The sequence below is a fragment of the Zeugodacus cucurbitae genome, chromosome 2 (assembly GCF_028554725.1).
Source record: "Zeugodacus cucurbitae isolate PBARC_wt_2022May chromosome 2, idZeuCucr1.2, whole genome shotgun sequence".
Taxonomy (NCBI): Eukaryota; Metazoa; Arthropoda; class Insecta; order Diptera; family Tephritidae; genus Zeugodacus; species Zeugodacus cucurbitae.
In genome coordinates, this window is record NC_071667.1 from 17,488,883 (window position 1) to 17,506,471 (window position 17,589).

Sequence of the window (17,589 nt, forward strand, 5' to 3'; positions counted from 1 at the left end):
AGCGTGGCTATGCAAATGAAATCGAGTTCATTAGATAATGGATCTTTCACAGAAATAAAGAATTTCAAACCGTTTTTGTTTTATTAAAAAAAAAACTTCAGCGCTCTTATTGAAAAATCCTTTACATTGACCTAATAGTCCAGACGTGTGGCACCTGTTTCTGTCTACGTCGAATGAGTTTGCTGCTGAAAAATTTGCTTCAAGAGAAGCTTGTTAAAATCAACTACCACAGTTCTTTGCCCATAGGGGCAAGGGTTTCTAAAGAAGTGAAATTATGAAATTAATTGGTTCACTTAAGTATTCTAAATAAAATCTATTCAAAGTGAAATTAAGTGATTTCTTTATAAACAAATATTATATTAGAATCAACTACATCATTTTCGCCTCAGAAGACTTCTCAGATTCGCTGACATTTTGTAAAATTATGCAAATTCTTGTGAAAGCATACTGTCTCTTGCACAAACAGCATAGTTAAAATGTTGACCAATTTAAAGGGGAATATATACAGTTCTTCGTAGGAAACCTGTCAAATAAACAGAATTTGTGACAATATTTAGTAAACAAGTACAAAAATAACAATTTCGAAGAAATTTTTCAAATTGCTTGCGTATTCAATTGACATTGCAACACTTAGAATTCGAAGTTAAACATAGAATTCAGTTGCATTTATGCAAAAGTAATGATGACACTAACGGTAATGGAAGTATATATGTATGTACATATATATGAATTATAAATTATGTACATACATATGTGTTCGCCACTGAGAAATTTCAACAAAACCTACAAACTCGTTTCAGTAATGGCTCTTCAACATTTCACAGCAGCATAATTTCGCCGCATAAATTTGGATGTTGCATAGATGCAGGCGCTGTCCCATCGCATATATGAGTGCAGAAAATGCAATTAGAGGTCTAAATACGCATGCTAGCATATGGTGAAACGTGTCGCGCATACATAATTATGGATTTTAAAGCACATTAGCACAGTTAGATGGAGTCAACAGCGTAAACGCTTGCGAGCACGCTTGCATACAATCCAACAAGCATCTCGTACACTAATTTTGAGAGAGAAAGTAAGCATGCAAGGCTGCTTTCAGCGCAAGCCATGCTGCACCTAATGTACCCTGCAGGCTCATTTGGTATATTTTTCATCTTCACCAGAGATAAATTTCGATAAAAACGTATATTTTTCCTATCGAAAAATCTCTAATATTGCTAAAATATCTAACCGATATATATGATATAAAGACCGTCGGATGTTTGATAATCCTAATATTAGGTAAGAAGAAACTAGGGAATTTTTTACCCGATTTCACCAATTTTTGGTACAGACTATTGGAAGGAAAATAATTCCCCTGAATAATATTAAATTATCTGCAAGATTTATTGATATTTTCGGTAAAAAATTATCTTTAGGCACTGAGTTCTTCATGTTCGATATTAGGGGCCGTTCAAATTTATGGTCCGATTTCTACAACATCTAATTAAGCGATGCCACACCTCAAAGCTAGTGTTTTTGTAAAGTTTTGTCCCGTTATCTTCATTGGTTCTTGCTGCATCTATACTACTATTATAAAGAGGAAAGATTTGTATGTATGTTTGTAATGAATAAACTCGAGCTACTTTCACTCTCAGTATCATAGGCTATATTTATTGCTCGAACCTTAACTTTTTGGAAATAGTTCCCAGGTGAGGGTATCAAAAAGACTCCGTGATGGAGAATCTTAATCTGAAACTGAAAATCGCTTACAAGTCATTCTCTTCGCATCGCAATTCACTGCGAAGCCGGAACGGTCTGCTAGTATATTATAAAGTGAACAAATCAACAAATTTTTATTCAATTTATCTCATTTTACATCGATAACATCAGAGTGTTAAGAAAGTATTAAGTACCAAATTTCCTGAGAGAGTGGTTTTTGAGTGTACAACAATACGCATGGTTTCCATTTTTTTATCTGAGTGTAGCTCTTTACTGCCATCTCTTTTGTAAACTTGTGTGTTTTTTTACGTTTTTCGTTAGTGGTTGACCCACGTTTAATAACTTTGTATAGGGGGTTATTATCCGAATTCAATCATTTTCATGGTTGTTAAAGAGATATGTGTACTTTGGGACATATATACAAAAACTTATTTGGGGGCGGAGACACGCCCACTTTTGGAAAAAAATATATAAAATACGCTGCTTCCTAGTATAATCCTCTATACAAAACTTAATAGCTTTATCTGTGACTTAGTTAAGCACTTTATAGGTTTTCGGTTAATGCCATTTTGTGGGCGTGACTATGGTTCTATTTTGCACATCTATAATACCAACCTTCGTATGGAGAACTTAGAAAAACCCTTTAGTGAACAAAACTATAATACTCTCTGTGCAACATGTTGCGAGAGTGTAAAAATGGAATGGGAGCCTTATAGCCTTTTCAAACAGCCAAATTAATTTATCAATTAAAATTTTGATTTCAAAACCAGTTTCTGCCCTTCACATTGCCAGCTATATAATTACAATTACGGTCTTTGTCGCAGAGTTGTATTTCATTTTCAAGTCGATTAAAATTAAATTAAAAATGAATCCAGATTTTTATTTGGTAAATCGATGTTTGGTAAATCGATTTTAGTCAGCATTTTAATCGACCAAAAGCCAGTTAATTGATCAATTGATTCCTGTGTGAAAAGGCTATCAGACTATATAACAGTATTCTATAGTAGATCATCAAGAAAGATTGAACCAGTGGAGATCGCTTTCTATTGAGAAAAACATCAATAATGATGAAATTCCTATTTGTGCATATACAATTAATAATAATTTTGTATATATCTACAATTTACATACAAATTATTATTGAATCATAATAATCAAACCCATTAATACAAAAACCCAGCCCAACGCCACCCACAAAGTAAACATTTCCAACTATAAAAACTTTAACAACGAAAATCAAAACTTTAATTGCCAACATTCAATGAATTTATTTATATAGTTTCCGGTGCGACCTGTATCCGCATCCGAGCGTTGCGGGTTAATTAAAATAAAATTCAATTTCAAATAAAAATTCAATGCACATCTGTAAATTTAACTTTATTGCAAAACACACGCTATTATTAAATAATTTCTTTTTAACCAAATTATTTGCCGATTTTACATACACTAACATATTTATGAATGAGTCTGTATACATAGTAGTGCGATTTCTGGTAAACTTTACGCTTATTCAGATTTATACTCATTTTTATACTCATACTTTTATTTATTTACGTACATTTGTCATTTGAAGTCACTCTAACGTATGCATGATTATGAGTCATACTCATACGCATATTCATACTCAAAATTGTATTCGTACTCATTCTAAATATTTTTTAAGAATAGTCCGATAAGCAAGTGATGTTAAATATGTCGGTAAGACACTTATCCGAAACCTTTAGTAACACTAGCCCTAGAGAATTCCACCGGCCGATGAGGCGCAGTCTCGGGAATAGCATTTGATCAACAAATGAGCCCAAAAATCGAAGAGATGTTTTCCTCCCAACAACATACATATGTATTTAAACTCAACAGCTGATTTTTGATTTTAGCAGCCAACACACTCAGCTCCATCGTCCCCACTCACAAAAGCATCGCACCGCTCACACAACTCACTCACAAAGTAATTGAGTGTTACTTTTGCTCTCAAAATGCAAACGCAAATGCGCGCTCACATTTACTTTGCGAAATTACTTTTGCTTCATATTTTTATTTGCGCATTTTTATTCTTTTGCTCCGCAGAGCAAAATAAACGCTTCGTGCTAACCATTGACTTCGTCGTTTCAACGGACGGCCCGGCGCTGCACTTGGCCAAGCATCAACTCGCTTGCCATTCGTCAGCCACAAAACGCGTACTCAGTTTAAATTGAGTTGCGCTAGCGAACGTGTGTTATCGAATGTTAAGCGGCTTGTTGTACGCGTCGATTGCTGATTAGGAACGCGCGCGCACACACAATAGATCGACGACGCACTCTAACGGCAACGCGTGCGATTTCCGTAAAGTCTAAGTTAAAGCTTGCATTCAGAATATTTTTTTGCTGACACAACGGCGCGATCTCCATACCTTACCAGCAACTGTTGCTTTATTTATTGATTGACTCGAAACTTGGGACTTTTCTTCGTCATCATCTGCCATTATCGCCGCGCCGTATCAATCGTCCGTCGTAGTAGTGGTTGTTGTCAATATCGAAATTAAAATGATGACACAATTGTCATTTCGAATCAAAATGCATTTCAATTTGTGATTTCATTAATAAATTAACATAATGATGATGTTTTGTATAAACAAATGAATATTGTATTTGCAAACATACGCATTTGGAAGTATGCTTGCGTAAATAACGTACAACAGCAACAACAACGAAAGTGGTTCGAAAACAATATGCGGAAAATATTTTAATTGCGCAAAGAAAGTGTGTGTGTGTAATAAATAAATTATATGTATTATATACTACACATATGTACATATGTACATAAATATGTAAATAAAAATTAATGCAAGTGGCTAGTGTGTTAACACGTGTTTGAAAAATTCCAATATTTATCAGTCTCTGCTGTTATATACCTATATATTATATGTATATAACGAAGCAGAACAACGTTAATTGTTTAATTACAGGCTTTTTAGCATCCAAACTGTGTAATTAATAATGCATAATAAAAATGTATAATAAAAATAAAAACAGAAAAATATGAAAAAAAATTGCAGCGTCGCGTAAAACAATGCAAATTTAACAACAACAAATGTGTGTGTAAAAAATTGTTTATAAAATAATAATAAGAAAAATACATATTTACTGAAAATTAAAACAAAAGAATAAAAATAAAGAAATAAACATGCAAAAAACGTAAATTGAAAAGCAAAACTATTTATATATAAAATATTAAAAAAATATTAACTCATTTTTTTTTACAATAGCGAAGAAGAATAATTAAAAAAAAGAAATTAGTCACTGAAAATATATAAATATAATATGAAAATGTGGTAATAATAATAAAAAAATATTTAAATGAAAATATTTATTTTTTTTTAAGAAAGCAGTTCAATTTAAAAGTTCAATACAAGCTAATATAATGAAAGTAAAAAATAAAAATATTCAATTCTTATATGTCCCACTTGTTTTTGTAGAAACCCGATCTACTTTCTTGAACCAAAGTTTAATGATAAAATAAAAACCGTATAGATTTATTTAATCGTATCGATTATTTCATATTTAATTATATTAAAAATAATAAAAAAAAATTAATTAATAAATGTATGATTTGTGAAATTTTTTTTTTAGTTAATTGGAACTTAGATCAAATTTCAACAATGTAGGTACGAAATAATTCACAGCGTTTAAAAAAAAATATTTAATAAATTGCATATTATACAAATTATTATTTAAAAAAATGTCGAAAAACATAAAATCCGATTAAATTACTTAAAATATTTAGAAAATGTTATTTAATTTATCAACTATTTAAAATATTAAATGACATTATGTGCTGAATTTTTACATGTTGCTGACAATTCAATGACAATTCCTTTTATTATAATTAATGATTCTTTTGTTTTAAATAAAAAAAAAATAATAATTTTTTAACGGGTTCTGAACGCTCCCACCTCGAAAAAATGGGATCGACCTTCCTCCACGATTCCGGCTGATCGTAAACAAAAAAGGTAGCAGCATTTTAATCTGTAAGCTCAAATGCATGGAACTCACCACGATCAAGTGAAGATACCAAAAAATTGTTTTCAATTTTTTTTGCGTATGTTTTTGCTATAAAAAAGTGAAATTTTTCGAATTTATAAATAATAATAGAGCGTTCCATGCGTTTACATGTGCTGAATGTGCTCTACAAATTTAAAATCCTTCGGTCAAGCCGTTTTTGAGATACGATGAAGGAAACATTGAAAAAAGATAGTTTTGAGAAAAACGCGTTCAAAGTTTCCAGCTGCCGACTGAGCGCTTCGGACAGCTACTTCAAACGACTTCGAATTTCTAAAAATTACTTTACAACCGTATTCTCGATTTGTTAAGAAAGCAATTAATGATTAAAAAAAAATTTTTTGAGCCCATCACATGGGATGACTCGCTTAAGTAAAATTTCATAGTATAAAATTAATATTCATTATTTATTTGAAAACAAGGAATTATTCTAAAAACTTTCACTAGTATAAATTACAGTCTGCAGAAAAATATGTATAAAGTATGTAATAAATATCCGTGCTTGATACATACAATTCTCTAATAAAGGGTGATTTTTTAAGAGCTTGATAACTTTTTAAAAAAAAAACGCATAAAATTTGCAAAATCTCATCGGTTCTTTATTTGAAACGTTAGATTGGTTCATGACATTTACTTTTTGAAGATAATTTCATTTAAATGTTGACCGCGGCTGCGTCTTAGGTGGTCCATTCGGAAAGTCCAATTTTGGGCAACTTTTTCGAGCATTTCGGCCGGAATAGCCCGAATTTCTTCGGAAATGTTGTCTTCCAAAGCTGGAATAGTTGCTGGCTTATTTCTGTAGACTTTAGACTTGACGTAGCCCCACAAAAAATAGTCTAAAGGCGTTAAATCGCATGATCTTGGTGGCCAACTTACGGGTCCATTTCTTGAGATGAATTGTTCTCCGAAGTTTTCCCTCAAAATGGCCATAGAATCGCGAGCTGTGTGGCATGTAGCGCCATCTTGTTGAAACCACATGTCAACCAAGTTCAGTTCTTCCATTTTTGGCAACAAAAAGTTTGTTAGCATCGAACGATAGCGATCGCCATTCACCGTAACGTTGCGTCCAACAGCATCTTTGAAAAAATACGGTCCAATGATTCCACCAGCGTACAAACCACACCAAACAGTGCATTTTTCGGGATGCATGGGCAGTTCTTGAACGGCTTCTGGTTGCTCTTCACCCCAAATGCGGCAATTTTGCTTATTTACGTAGCCATTCAACCAGAAATGAGCCTCATCGCTGAACAAAATTTGTCGATAAAAAAGCGGATTTCACATTTCGAACCGAACACTGATTTTGGTAATAAAATTCAATGATTTGCAAGCGTTGCTCGTTAGTAAGTCTATTCATGATGAAATGTCAAAGCATACTGAGCATTTTTCTCTTTGACACCATGTCTGAAATCCCACGTGATCTGTCAAATACTAATGCATGAAAATCCTAACCTCAAAAAAATCACCCGTTAGTTAATTTATTTAATATATTTTTATTAATAAAAATATTTATTTTCCTAATCAAAAGTTGAAAATGAATTTTTCACCAGCTAAAATCAAAACTAATTTCAAATATTTGATCTGAAAGAAAACTTGAAACAACAGATACTGTAGGTATATTTTTTAACATTTAAAAGTATAATATTGTCAAAGTGTCGAGCAAAATTAAAACCCGTTATGACAAAAATAAGTATGTATTTATGTATAGACAACCAAACCGACTGAAATATATACAAACGCCTGAATATAACTGAAATTGTGCGAATATAAAGAGACCGTGTGCGAATAAATAAGATTTTAAAATGCAGTGATTTGAATTAAACATTCAATTCTAATGCAAATTATTTACAAGATTTTGTCATTTCCAAATTAACACGAACACATACACACTTATACCTGTAAATATGCGCTTGTTTGTTTTGGCCCTCATAACTTTCTACAAACGCACACATACATATGTACGTACATGTTTAGTCACAAACAGCAGTGTAAAAACAAAGCATTTAATATATACATATGTATAAAGCTTTAAATATATTGTCAAATAATATAAAACAAAAAAAAAAGAATTAAAATGACGATTTTAATTATTTCTTAAACAAGTTAAGGAGTATACCACGATCACATTAAAAAAAGATATAATAGATAGATGGCAATAAATATATGGAAATAAATAAATAAATATCTATAACCTGAAATTTCAGTTAACCCTCTGTTGGACAATTTAAAATGTATAAAAATAATTGGAACAACAGTTTTATGTATGAACTCCAACACTTATGCTCCGGAGGGTTCAATTTTTTCTAAATAAATAATAAGAATTCAATTTTTTATGTACTGAAAATTAAAAAAATATATACATATTTATTTCGGTTGCACCAAAAAGTTTAGTCTGACACCAAATAAAAGAATTAAAACTAATTCTGATATATATTTAAAAAAAATAACAGTTTTTAAATGAAATACATATTAATAAAGTTATCACATTCGAATGTGTTCTCTATAACTTAACCCTCCAGCAACCATTCATCTCATAAATAGAAAATTACAGATTTTTCATTTTATAAAGTGGCAATCTGTCTTAAGCATACATGTCTTTATGAAACCAAAAATTTAAATTAAATTGAAACCAAAATACTATTTTTGGTAAACATATTTAATTAGATTAGATTAGATTTTTTTTCTGCGAAATATCCAAGCACATGTGCCAATTTCAACATAAACAAATTTGTTAAGTTACTTTAGTTCTTTGGGTTAATTTTCTAATTGCTGGGGAATCCACCATAAGTTCACTTCATCACAAATTTTTCAAGAGAATGTTCAAAACTGATCAATTATTTATTGTATTCATCACTTCACGACAAATAAGGTCCGTGAAAGTTATCATCCCAATACAGAACGTTTCTGAAACATTCAAAAAAAGCCTTCTATGTAACACAAACAATCATATTGAAAATAACTCGACCACCTTGTTTTGGTTTTTATAGCAACAATAAATATTCCTGATATAGTTTCGTTGCTAAAGTATAGGTAATTCCAAATAAATATATAATATCCTTGTAATATCGATATCTTGCGCATTATATGGTTAATTACACTGAATTAGCTCAAGGCCACAATATGATAAGTTGGAGGATATAGGCTCAGAATCTCTTAAAATTCACGTCAACATCCTAAACGATGACTACTATTCAGAGAATACGTGAAGACACTTCATCTGGTATCGCTAAGGACCATAACTGATCTATGAGTGGCCTGCAGGTCTACCAGACCAACCTAACCTTCTTACTTACAAGAAACGTCTAATTATTACGTTTTCCACGTACAACTTAAAAGTGAGGAAACATATATTTTTTATAATTTTGGGGAAAAATGTGACAGCAGTTTTCAAATGTAAATACAACAAAATAGTTAATTTATAGTAACAGGTTTGAAGAGTTTCTCACGAAGTTCAAAACAGCAACTCACAATGAGTCAACAATTTCAAGTGTGTAAACACACTTATTTTTATACTATTAATGAGAAACTGAATATATTCACAAGATACCTCGGAGAACTATACATATACACACATACATAAAATGTTATGTGCTGAGAGTAAAAGCCATGATTCAATCTTAAGTCTAAGTGTAGCAAATCTTTCTTAGTTAGACGCTAACGTAACTAATTAAGCCCGTCAAGTATTTTGGCCTTAACCAGTAGCGTAAATCTGTATGTAAAAATATATCTGTGTCACGCATTTGTCTACACGTGTTACCTTTTGTTCCGGCTTACGCACTGCCAGAAAACATTCTCTGGGGCAGCACCACTGAGCTAGTCGTATATTGACCTGAATGTAGAGTATCTTAGCTTCAGAAAAGCTTGTTTTCTATGCACAGTCTAAGTGCAAATTTAATATTGTTTTTGTTGTTTATGTTGTTATTGTTTTTGTAACATTCACCGTTGTTCTAATGAAAATGTTAGTTAAGAATAAATAACAAACTTCGTTAAAGAACAATGACTTTAAAATATTTTTTTCTTCGTAAAATAAAAATTTACGAATTATTTGACTTCACCATGCTCTGGTGTCTATAAACCACATAATGGATTCAAAAGTGTAGTTTTATGTACTACTAGCAGACCCGACCACACGTTTTCGTAGCTGAAGTATACATTAAATTAAGTTGGTGCAATCTTGGCTTCGGCGACGTTATTGATTACTCGAGGTTGATTTATGTTACGCAGCATGATGACAACTCACACTACTTTTAATTGCCAAGTGAGTGGTGATAATATAGGCAATTTTAAATAGTTTGGGATAATTGACTACGTCATCCTGGTTTGTAGCTGTGTCAACTGTCTTGGACTGAAATTCTAAATTGTCGTATTAAGATCATCGATATTTTTTTTTTTTAACCAATATAGGTCATTCAATCAGTGTTTATGGTTATCATATTGAGGTTTCATGTCAGAAAAACTTCTCTTTCGAGTCAATGAAGTGACAGAAATCTGTTGGAAATGCTATTAATCCATCGAGGTGTCAACTACCAACAACAAAACACTCATATGTTAGTTGTTAATTGACGATTCTTTATGTGTCGCCACAAATTAAATGATTTTAGGCATGCGATTAGCCCGTCAGTAACAGTGGATCCAGGAATAATTGGAAGAGTCTGGCGTAAATCACCTGCTAATAGATTCCTGGCTCCACCAAAAACGTTCATCGACAATCAAGATCTTTTAAAGTCCTGTGCAGTACCTCCAGCGGCTTCTTGAATATTTGGAAAATTTTCATTATAGCGCTATTTTTGGCGATTTTGCCGACTGGTGTTTTGTTCATTTGCAATTTAGGAGTAATTTCAAGGCCGAATGTGCCATTTGTTTGCCTACTAACAGGTGCCAAGTTACCCCTATTCCCGTTAACCTTGGTGGTGAAAATGAGTGAAATTGGTTCTGGAATCACATCAGCCCTTATATAATTTATATTATGATTTTCTTTGGGACTTTATGCCGAATATATAGGTCAAATTGTGTGTTATCTTCATAAAATTACATCAATAAATTGCGAGAGTATAAAATGTTCGGTTGGACCCGATCTTAGCCTTTCTTTATTTGTTACAAATTGTGTTGGGCTATCGACAAGACCTTATGCAATTAAACAATAACAAAAATATTTTAACAAAGTAACAATGATAACCTTCAAAATATTATTTTTTTGTTTTCTCTTTTCTCTTGTCAACTCGAATAAAATTCTCTTATTATTATCTTCCTCGCAATTTTTCCATATTTACTCACTTTCTAATCTTTTTCCGGCTTTCCACGAATATTTCAAGACTAAAATTAGCCAGATCGGTTTGGCCGTTCTCGTTCCCGAGTGACGCCTACAACTCTACAACGCATAGTTAGCCGCCGAGCAGCTTTTCAAAATTTTTAACTCGTGATATCTTTTGAATGGAATGTCAGAATCTAATAATTCAAAAAGTTATATATGTAAATGTTTTGAAGCGATCTTAAATAATAAATCATTTATTTCGATAAGGATTAATACTAAGGTATAAATAAAGAGCCTTTTCAAGTATCGGTATTTTAAATAATTTTTTATATAAAATCGCTTATTGTGACAAAACTATAATAGTTAGAGATATGATGTCGCGACGTTTTTTGTAGATAATGATAAGTTCTACAAAATTGTAGTACATCACTTTGTTATATCTTCAATTGTTTTCGCAGCATTCGCGATTAAAGAAAGTTTTTTGGTATTTTTTTTACATTATCGGAGTTTTGGTAAGGAACCCTATTTTTTTTTTTAAACTAAATATAGCTTATGTCACTCAGGGATAGTATAGCTTTCCAACGGTGAAAGAATTTTTCAAATCGATTCTGTAGTTTCGGAGCCTATTCGAGACAAACAAACAAAAAAACAAACATTTCCTCTTTATAATATTAGTATAGAAGTATAGATAACACAAATACGTCAAATAGTTGAATATCGAATTAATGGCGAGTTGCGTACATAATAGCATTTAAATATTCACTCTGCACCTCAGATCCGAATGACCTTTCAACCAAAACAACTCTCTTAAGTTCAATATTATTCCAAAATAGCGCTTAAAGTTCCTTTGAGTAGTCATTGCGAGAAATACAAACTAAAATGTGAAATTACACAGCTAAATACGCTAATGGATCACACACAATTATCAAAAATAAAATAATAATAATAATACAAAAATGCAACGCTGCTGCTCGTAAAAATAATGAATATATTTTTGCAAGCTCATTTCTCAGCGTGAAAGTAACTAATAAGCTTGTTTACCACAATATATCAAGTGTTTGCACAGTTTTTTTGCTGATTCTTATGATGAATGTATGTACTTTTATCGTTGGCGAATTATGACATTTGTGAGAACATACAAATAATTAAAAAAATATCTCCAAATTGTCGACATTATGTGGAATACCTATTAGATATTAACTACAAACATTTGTATCGATGTTTGTGCATCTTTTTGTTCTATATATAGTTATATTCCAAAGTATAGCGAAACGAAATCAAAATTTACACACAAATGTTAAAACAACAAAGCATTGTGTAGATTAAAAAATAGCAACTAGCAATATGCTCAGATATTTTTAGAACTCATTGGCAGAAATATACTGCTTCTGTTAAAGAAAGATTTTTTTTTTGTAGTAATGCATATACATATACAGATGTTCGAATATAGTTGACGTAGCCGCTTTTTGAAGAACTATTGTAGAATGCGTGAAATTTGAATGAATTTTGCAAAGATATAAATTAGTAATTAACCTTAAGAAGATATTGCATGAGAGATTAGTATAAACGCGACTGATACTATGTGCATTGGCAACCCTAGTTATATGTATGATTACATGTGATAATAACTTCAGATATCATAATGAAACTTGGTACACATGCTCCTTGGCACCATTAGAGGGTTGATATTGAAAGAATCACTACCATGTCCACAGAATTTCTTGCTATCCTGTTGTTCCAAATGGGACGAAATCGGTTCACAACCGATTTTCCATATAAGCCAATTATGAACTCTTTCTGATTCGTTCACTTTAGAATATATAAATCAAACACCAGTAAAGATATTGGAAACATTTTTTCACATCGAATAAATCGGACAAAAACTTTTTAAGGCCCCATATATCTAATATGAGGATCTCAAAGCTTGCGGCTCATTTTTTTGATCGAATAAAAATCTCTCAGATATTCTAAATAAATTCATAGGAGTTGTATTCCTTCTAATAGGGTGCCTCTGTGCCAAAAATGGATAAAATCGGGTGAATGTTTTCTGTAGTAGTACTTTAGTACAAACTTTCCTGTTTTCAAGAATGTATAAACTTGAATGTAGCTTGGTGGTGTAAATTAGTGAAATCGGTACAGGAATTACTCCAGTCCACATGTACTATATATGCTGATTTTCGTTATTCTATTGGACTTTATGCCGAATATGTGTATGAGTCAAATTGTGTGTTATCTTCATAAAATTAAATAACGAATTTGCGAGAGTGTTCAATTACAGTCGAAATTATCGCTTTCTTACTTCAATATACATATCTTCTCAGTTATATACATTTTTAGTAAGCAGTTCACTAATCAACTAGCTATATACCTCAGTCAAATAATTATATGTGCATGAACTTTTTGCAAAAAAAATTAAAGATTACAAAATTGCAAAATATTTCTGAGTATGCAGGTTTGTTATTATTAATGTATACGACATTAAAAACAAAAAATTAACAAATTTCAAAAAATTTTTTTAAATATAAAACAGAATTGAAGTTTAGGCTAATGGGAAATATTTATATGTGCATTTTACTATTTTTACCATTAAAGCCTATACATTTGAGTTTAACTGAAAGAAATGTTTATTTTAATAGTCAGTAGAATTGTACTTATATTTTAAAACTAAATTAAGCCGCTTAATCAGAGAATTAACTACTGACTGCAGAATAGTTATGTAAATATTGGCAAATTCTTGCTTTATGGCTAATTTAAGGTGACGTACTGTCTCAAACTGCTTTCCGTTGTGGAAAACAGGAGCAGAGAGGTTCTCCCAGAGATCATCAATAGGATTTAGGTTCGAACTCAATTCTGCACATTGTAATACCGGAATTTTCCGGTAGTTAAAGATGTTCTTCGTGTGGATTATATATGTCCAGTTATATGCCATAAATATTGCCAGCAAATTTTATTAACTCGCTGTCCAAAAGATCTACATTGATATTAGCATTCATTTGAGTGAATATAAAACATGTAGATAGCTTTCCACAGCAGCAAAATGCAGTCCATGAAGTAGGACCGTCGTTCCTGGTGCGAATCTCTCCAATATTTCTTGCAATGACCTGGGCCGACCAAATTTTATTTTTTTCGTTACTAAAGACTGTATTCTATCACTCATCGGCACAGAATTGGTATTTATTTGCAAACCTCAAATGTGCTTTATTGTGTCTTTCTTTAGCGTTGGTTTAGGTGACATGGAGGTGTGTTACAGAAACTGATTTTTTTGTATAATTGGAAAAATTATATTTATTGTGATTTTCTGTCTTAACTAGGTGCATATTTGGTCGCTGCTTATCAAGTCCGCAACTACTAGCCGTCGAATCATCCTTTCGCACCGCTCGTCAATGTTATTTTTCGTCCGCTGCGTCGCACTATACCATAATTAGTGGGGTTTTTAAGAAATTTGGAGATACAGTTCCGATGTCACTTTGGTCTAGAGCCATTTTGGAACCGCTTTTATGCATTCCTATGATTATTACTTGTTTCTCGGCTGATAAACTAGTACCACGAGGCATTTTAGGCTTAAAGTTAAATAAATGTAATCACATTTTTAATAAGTCATTAAGTTAATACACCTACAATAATTTTGAAAACAAATTTTTGCAAAAAAAGTTTTTGCTGCGACACTATCAGTAAGAAAGATCCACTAAACTGATTTTGCACATATTAATATTTTCTATGCAATACCCAATTCACAAGCACATTCTTAATGTAACTTTACAATGAACGAGAAAAGTATGGAACAATTTTCGTTGCATAGTAACGGTAACATATCAACCTTTTATTCCACATTTACCGAAATCCAAAAAATAACAGTGAATAAGAAATATAAACAAAAACCGAAATGCACATATAATTATTTAACTGGGGTATCACTAAAAGTTATTGCTGAGTATTTTATTTACGTATCTGATGCAAAAGCGTGCTGATTCCATAAATCTTTCCAATGAAATATCAAGATATTTTTTATGTATATCTGCATTAACTTTCGCATTAGTTAATAATTAGTGAGAGTCTAATGCTATTTGAAACTAAAAACATTTTATTTTATGCTTATTCATTTACTTTTTCCATTGGAAGTTATGGATTTCTAAATGTTTAAGTGGGCAGCTGTTCTAAAAATAAGCATAAAAGATATCTGTGCGGAAAATAATTTGTGAATCGTTGACTTAACTAAACTGTCGTAAAAAATACAATTTACTCAAGTTCTAGTTGTCTTCCTATCACAGTTGATATAAATTGGATGGTGGTTGAGAATAACATATAACATAATCTAATTATCTTAATGATTGATAAGCTCACAATTTGACAAGAACCCCAACATATTTGTGACAATATTATAGAAAAGCTTAAGTCTATTTTAGCTGCGGTAGCTATTTTTACTTCTGGTAAAAACTTTTTGACTGCAAAAGTATTTATTAAGCATTATTTATTGAATGAATAAATGGTTAATGAAATTTCATTGTGGTTGCCAAAAAGAGAGTATTTTAATTATTATGAAATATGTTGCATATATTTTTATTGCTGCATAACTGTGGCAATTAATCATGAACCATGATAATTCAATTATCAGTAATTTACTTATTATCTATACAAAATACATATGGTTGTATGCGTTAATAAAATTACTATTAAGTACTAATGAAACATTAATTGCTCACCTTTTTTACGGGAATGTGATAATTTAGCTTCTTTATATAAGTAGAAATAAATACGAGCAATAAATTCAGATCATAATATCATACTGTGTGAACGGGCAGTTAGCATTTTTCAAACAGCAGGCGAACTGATGAGCTGTAAAAAGGTGAAAGAGAATTATGATCGCTATAAAATAAGAGAAAGTATGGAAATAAAAAAGTGTTTAAATGATAATATATATATAGTATTTTGATCCTGATAGTATAGCAGAAAAAAATTCAATTTTCTGTACAATATACTAACACAAATTGTTCTAATTTAGTACTTTTATTTCTATCTTTACTATACATCTTATCAAGCGTAGACCAAAATCAAATTTTTGTATAGGTTATTTATTAATTTAATTAACAAAATTTAAGTTCCAACTCGAGATTGTCTGAAGTTCATCAATCATTTTGGAGTCTCGCAAAGACATTTCCGTTGATAATAGTTCATTAATTAATTACAGTAACTGAACATTGGAGTTTCAGATACTTATGTATAGCTATTTGAGAGCGCAGATTAATTGAGTAAATTAGTAAATGGTTTACGTTTAATTAAATAGGTGGTGAAAAATAGAACGTGATATCAATACATAATTATTATAACTAATAAATAGACAAATCAATATTTATCAACAATTAACACCCTAATTCTAAAAGTATATTAATTATTAACTAATTGAATAGTGTTAACGATTATTCAAAAAAACTAACAAAAAAAACGTTTGTTACGGCATGTTAATTCGATAAGAAAACGTAGACTCCCCGAGCATATATGCATAAACACACGTTATTAAATATTACTGATAATTAATAAATGTGTTAATATTAAATAATATAAATAGAAATGTGCGAAACATAGCGACAACATCTGGATAATCCAGTTGTTATATATTGCTATATACACTGCTGGTAGTTTGAAAGGCGAGTTGACTTGTTGACAACTATCATTTAATATTATTTGCATTCTGATATCTCAAGAATAAAGTACAAAAAAAATATGTTTACAAAGCAACACCCTGTATTTACACATTAGTATTATTTCTGGCACGCTCCAAAATTTGTTCAAGAAAAAAATCGAAGACACTATTAAAATGAAAAAATTAAAGTGGAAAAGAATGTTTACTTTTAAAAGCTATCACTACAAAAATTTGTTTAATGAAGTCTCGTGATTGATGAAATAATATCATATGATTACATGACATTTTTCAGAACATGACAATTACATGACATAAACAAAAAGCAATCAGCAAATGAAAAACAAAATGCTAGCATGCTAGAAATAATTGATCATTCGCATAACTACATACATATTTCTGAAGAATGTAATCAAAGCACATAAAATAAAATAAAATAAAATAAACAAAATAAAATAAAATAAAATAAAATAAAAAAAAAAATAAAATAAAATAAAATAAAATAAAAAAAAATAAAATAAAACAAAATAAAATAAATTAAAATAAAATAAAATAAAACAAAACAAAATAAAATAAAATAAAATAAAACAAAATAAAATAAAATAAAACAAAATAAAATAAATTAAAATAGAATAAAACAAAATAAAATAAAATATAAAATTGAATTAAATTAAATTAAATAAATAAAAATACTTATGTACTTATGAGCACTTGAAGAACTCATTTCCAACAATTGAAAAAAGAAAATATTTTTGATGCATTACAAAGCGCACGCTTCATTCATACCTAACGGTTGTTTGTAAGTCATAAAACTAAACGAGTTAGATATAGGGTTATGTACATATATCAAAATGATCAAGGTGACGAGACGAGTAACCGAATGAGATATCTAAACGAAACTTGGTTGTACTTTGGGACCATGTGAGGGTTGCTTTCGAAAATGGGCAAAATCGGACCACATACACAGATTT

General features: G+C 30.7%; 2 protein-coding genes across 7 annotated transcripts in view; one reads left to right on the plus strand and one right to left on the minus strand.

The window, feature by feature from the left end:
* Window positions 1-17,589, minus strand: part of Fbxl7_1 (F-box/LRR-repeat protein 7) — a 280,685-nt gene that overhangs the window by 214,897 nt on the left and 48,199 nt on the right. The window contains exon 2 of the mRNA XM_054225169.1: window positions 15,684-15,816. The gene's annotated coding sequence lies outside the window, so the exon portion shown is untranslated. The remainder of the gene's footprint in view (window positions 1-15,683; window positions 15,817-17,589) is intronic.
* Npr1_0 (atrial natriuretic peptide receptor 1) overlaps window positions 1-17,589 on the plus strand; it is a 144,819-nt gene that overhangs the window by 81,243 nt on the left and 45,987 nt on the right. The window contains exon 1 of one of the 6 annotated variants that reach the window (XM_011193686.3): window positions 3,651-4,442. The exons of 2 other annotated variants lie outside the window; for them this stretch is intronic. The gene's annotated coding sequence lies outside the window, so the exon portion shown is untranslated. Of the gene's footprint in view, window positions 1-3,650; window positions 4,443-4,642; window positions 4,770-17,589 lie in introns of those variants that run through there. 3 more of the 6 variants (XM_054225164.1, XM_054225166.1, XM_054225165.1) reach the window with 3 other exon arrangements.